Here is a 6,178-nt window from a genome sequence, read left to right as displayed (position 1 = left end):
GTAATACGAGTAATCGTGAATAATCATCATGTTTTAATAATATTTAATTTGTAGTTGATGTTGTGATGTTCACATACTGCAACCTTAATCCTCTATTGTTTAATCATTCAATCTAAAAAATATTTTGTTCTTCGATTGATTATTGATTATTTAGCTGAAACTAATATGTTTTATCATTACATGTAGTTAATCTGTTCTTATCTTGAGTACAAAAAAGTCCACCAATGGAACCTTAGACGAAGTCATCTAAGAATTCTACTTCAGAAATGTCTCTGACTCAGTATGAAGAGCTGAGAAGAAAGCCTATGGAGGATAACAAAAGAAAGTTGGTGGTTGTTGGGTTGAAGCGTGCGGTTCAGGCTCTAGAGAAGACTCGGGAGGGGGTAAAAAATAAGAATAAGAAATCAATCTTTACATCTGATGAAGATGCAGATTATGATCGTCATGATGACTTTGATGGTGAAGGTGATGAAAATCAAGAAGCACAAGATACCAGAGTTAAACCTACTAATAAGGTAAACTTAACGAACTATGATTATATGATTTCATTCTTAGGTCATTATTTGAAAGTGATTATATAGGTAATTTAAGTTTATGTGTTTTTTACTTAAATTTCATGAGCAATCTTTTGATTAACATATTACTGTATATGATATTCTTAACTATTTTAAGTTTTCAACAAGAAAAATTTGTGTATGGATATTTTTACCTCATGTATTTAATCTTGTCTCAATTACAATAGTGCTTTATATATAGGAAAAAATAAGTATTTTAACTACAATTTAACATTTTCTACAGAAAACATCTGCAACAAAATCTGTAACCAAACCTGCAACCAGAATTGCAACCAAACCTGCAATCATACCTGCAACCACATCTTCAACCAAACCTGTAACCACATCTTCAACCAAACCTGCAATCTTCATTAAACCAAGGTCCATTAACCGAATGGCTAATTTTTCAATCAAACGCCATAGTGCTTCTATACCCATTATTAAGACGACACAATTTGAGTTGAAGAGCTTACAAGTTATTGACAAAGAAAAAGAGTCTACTCAAGTTGCGGATCGAAATGAAACACAACAGACCAAATCAACAAAAAAAGTTATGACTGGTGGGTTAAATTTTGTTATTTTTATTTTTTTGGCACAAATAATTCTTAGCTATATTATTTTTGATATTTAATGACTATTATGATTATGAGTATTTAATTTACTTAACAATTTCAGATAATTTTTATTGAATTATAGATACAAATACAAATGATGAACAAAATGATGATGGCAACAACGTCTTCAATTCTGATGCGATAGAAACTGAATATGAACCTCAAGTGAATGAAAAATTCCAGAAACTAAATATGAAGATGGTTTATTTGCTATATTCACATGAATCTTTCATTTGTTTTGTAATACTTATATTATAACTTTCATTATGACTGTTGTGATACCCTAACAGAATTTTATGACGATTATGAACACGGAGTTCATGACACTGTAAATGAATCCGGTAAATTTGTTCAAATAACACGAATCTTTCTTTGGATTTTTAATTCTTACATTATAACTTTTATTATTATTACCTTTGTGATTGTGATGAAATAACAGTATATAATGAAGATTTTCGACTTTTATTATTTTTAATACGCAGAACATGGCAAAAGTAGCAACCCAAAAAGAGGCCCAACAAAAATGTTAACAATTTAGGGAAAAAAGGACGGAATTCGAACCACTATTTTGTTTTTAAATTCTCTTGGGCAACCTGTTGGTAAACATACTAGTGAACTCAGTCATTTCATGGGAACCATTGCCAGTAGTAGCGTTTATTGCCCAATATACAAGAAATGGAATAAACTAAGTTCTGATAAAGAGAGAGCTGTTACTAAAAAGAAAGAGTTGCTTGAAGTAGTAAAGGTACATATTCAGAATTATGTATTTGTACTACTAGTGCATTTAATTGCTCAAGTTACATGTTATTATTGCTCAAGTTATGTATGTAATTGTAGGCGAAATTCGATTTTCCTGAAATTGGTGAACGGTGGATCTTGCGACGTTAGGGAGGAAGGTAAAGATTTGGAGGGCACGATTAAAACATCACTACTATGATCCAAGTCAATCACTCGTGGAACAGAAGAATGTGAGGCCTTTACAAGTCCAAGAAGAACATTGGAATACACTTGTAAGGTACTGGAATAGAAAAAAAAATCAAAGGTATGCAATTGTTATCCTGCCACACCATATAATAGTAATATTAATGTATTTTCATTTGAGAAATCACTTTCCTACCTCAGGCTTTAAGTGAGAAAGCCAAATCGAGCCGGGAGAAGAAGAAGATGATGCAACTCACTGGAAAAAAGAGTTATGCTCGTATTCGAGAAGAGCTAAAGGTAATTAATTAAAGGGAAAAATGTTATTATTATTAATTGTAAAAACCATTTATTTGTTGCTAAAAACCATTATAATTTAATTGAACAAGACAGCTAATAATGGTGAATAACCAAGCCGTGTTGAAATGTTTGAAAAGTGTTTCTATAAAGGCGAAAATACAAAATGCTTGGAAGCTAAAGAGGCCATTGTAAGTAATATTGTTACTAGTGTAAACTTTTTGACAGAATATGAATTTTCTCACGTGTATTAGTGGGTCGGTTATGATCATGGTTGCAAAACTCGGGCTACTCGGCCGATTTCTCGGCGATTAGTCGTCAAGATTGTCTCAGCGAGAAATCGGCAGTCAACTCGGCTAGTAACTCGGTCAACTGCCAGTCAACGGCAGTCAAACGACGTTCAACGGCGGTCAACGGCAACCAAGCCTGAATAATTGATAGATCTGTAAACAAGATGACAGTAGTTGAGAAAATTAAAGATGGAAGATGTAAAGACGTGGCTCCGGTGAGGTTTTGGAAAGAAAAAGATGAAGATGGTGCACATAAAAAAGAGAGAGCGTATGTTGGGAGGAGAGAAAAAGTGACAGGTTGGAGAGAAAAACATGTGGACTTAATTCTCTCTATTTTTTGGGATATAGGAGTATTAATATTTTACTCCAATATTAATATTTAATTCTGTCCACTTGAAAAAGTGACAGGCTGGAGCATTACAACATATATTATATATTTTGAAAAGGTACTTGGTGTAATACGGAGTAAAGTCTAAGATAAAATTTACATTTAATATATCTAATCTAATTAATATATATAAAATAAACATATATATTTATATTTATAAGTGTATTATTTATACATATAAATAATTATTATATATTTATATCTAATTAATAATAGGAACAAACTTGATATCCACTCTTAAACCTTTTATTAATTGATATCAAACTCCCTCATATTACAAATACATTGAGAATTCGGTCCTTCAATTTTAATTTACCAAGTTAAAACATAAAACATTATTAGTTTGAGATATAATTAATTAGTTTTTATTTAAGAAGTTTAATATTTAACATATATATATGAGAATATATATATTTATCTTAAAAAGTCAACGAAAGTCAACATCCGATTACTCCCCCGAGTACTCCCCGAGTCGCCGATTACTCCTCAAAAACCTCCTGCCGAGTACTCCCCGAGTCGCGAGTTTTACAACCTTGGTTATGATGATCTTACTGATTTAACATGTGGATTCTGTTATATGATGTTTATTATGGTTGATACAGTATCAAATGACTGAACTTAAAAGCAAATTCCACCTGGTACAAACGATGAGCCTGGGCCATATGACATTTTTTTCAATGGTCAAGGGAAATAATAAAAATGGCGATGCGGACTTGTACGGCCTAGGTGTTCGGGCTGCTCGGGCTGCTGATATTTGGGGTGTAACACCAATTCGTGCTTCTTACACACGAGATAATGCAATGTTGAGGTTAGAGAACGTGCAGTTAAAGGCGAAATTAGCAGAAAAGAATCGGTCCAACAATGATTCCACTGTTTCCCCGATTACCTCACCACAAACTCTCGTTGAAACTTCATGTTTACGGGTATGTTTACGCTAAAAAAACTTCTCAATGTTAACAAACATAGATTAACTATTATTTGCTGCAAAATGAAATTCAGGCAAATTCTGATGTATTTTTGAAGAGCATTACAAACCCGTCAGATAAAGTAGGAAGAGGATGGGTTTTGAGTTTAGATCCAACAGAGGTGGTGGGAGGTAAACATATTGGTAAAAATACTGTTCGGTTAGTGCACAGGTGGCAATTAATCTAGATGAAGAACTGGTTAGGCTGTATGCACATATGGACACCATTATCAAAGCTTTGGGTACGCCTACTGCATGGCCAATTAATTTTGTCGAGGTATGACCTTCTTAAAGTGTACCTTGTTATTATAAGTTATATTAACGTGAAGGTTCAAAAGTAACATATGATATATATATATATATATATATATATATATATATATATATATATATATATATATATATATATATATATATATATATATATATATATATATATATATATATATATATATATATATATATATATATATATATATATATATATGTGAGAGATCAAGGGATAAGTGACATTTTTGGGATAAGGGGATAAGTAAAATTTGATTTTTATATCTTTTACATTAGAGCTTCGATTTAAAAAAAAAAATTCCACTACAACAAAAATGCTCCTATAGGATCCCCAATTTGGTCCTATAAAGCCATTTTATAGGACCTTTGGGCTTGATAGGACCTACCAATGGGTGTTGTATCTAACGCGATCGTATAAAGTATAGAAACTAAAAAGTGTCCTAAAGATTATGAAACCAATGATCAGATCCTTTAATATAATTAACAACCACAAAGAAAGGTCCTTAAAATACATATTAGGAGTCATTTTTTGAAATTGAGACATACACAAGGTGTCCCAAAAAGTGAAAATATATTATATAAGTACCAACAAAAGTGTCCTAATAAAAATTTATAATTCGTAAGGACCAAAAAAATAGTCCTATTGTAAAAAAAAAAATAGTACATTAGTACCAATAAACAAAGTCATAATCTAACGATACACTAGTTTGGTACCAAAGGAAAAAGTCCTAATATGCACATATTTTACTTTAGTACCAGATAAAGGGTCCTAATAAAATTATTTTTAAGGATAAAATCACTAAAAGAAGTCCTAATATAAATATTTGAAATGTTAAAACCACAAAATAGGTCCTAATATATAAAGATATGATACTTTAGTACCACATAAAAGGTCCTAATATAATTATTATCAAGGTTAGTACCACTAAAAAATGTTCTAATAAAAATATCTCACACCTTAAAACCACAAAATGGTCCTAATATATAATGATATGATACTTTAGTGCCACATAAAAAGTCCTAATATAGGATATTTAAGATTAGTACCACTAAAAAAGTTCTAATATAAATATCTCAAAAACCTTAAAACCACAAAATTGGTCCTAATATATAAAGATATGTTACTTTAGTACCACATAAAAGGTCCTAATATAATGATTTTCAAGATTAGTACCACTAAAAAAGTTCTAATATAAATAATATTATTAAACTTTAAAACCAAGAAATGGGTCCTAATATATAATAATATGTTACTTTAGTATCATGAAAAAAGGTCCTAATATAATGATATTATATTAAGTTTATTATGACATAATAATAGGGCGTCCTATTAAGTTATAGTAGTTTTCGATCGATTTCGGATTGATATTCGGATATTCAATTCCGGTTCAGATTCTGTTCCGATTCGGGTATTCGGTTCCAGTGCAAAAATTCAGGCCCGGTTCGGGTAAGCAGATTCAAATCGGATATTGGGGTCCGGTTAACTTATTCGGGTCCGAATCGGGTATTCGAATTCGGTTTCGTTTTTGGATGTCGATCGATTTTATCGGTTTCGGTTTTTTAACATGATTATGGACACACAATTAATAATTAATAATTTGTACTAAAAATCAAATATGAAATAAAACATAATTATAATGCCCAAAAATATTCTCATAAACATGAAAATCACCAAACATAAAATATTCTTAAATAATCCAAACATAAAAAGAAATCAAGTAGCATTTGACAACGAAATTAAAAATAATGAAAAGCAACGCCGAACGTCTTGGATCAGCAAGTATCTTTAGTTAGGTCATCCATGTTTTTCTGTATTAAATGAAACATAAGAAAAGTTTGATATACATAATAAGATAGATCCCTAC

Source organism: Rutidosis leptorrhynchoides, chromosome 4 (assembly GCF_046630445.1).
Source record: "Rutidosis leptorrhynchoides isolate AG116_Rl617_1_P2 chromosome 4, CSIRO_AGI_Rlap_v1, whole genome shotgun sequence".
NCBI classification, from domain to species: Eukaryota; Viridiplantae; Streptophyta; class Magnoliopsida; order Asterales; family Asteraceae; genus Rutidosis; species Rutidosis leptorrhynchoides.
This window is presented reverse-complemented; position numbering follows the sequence as displayed.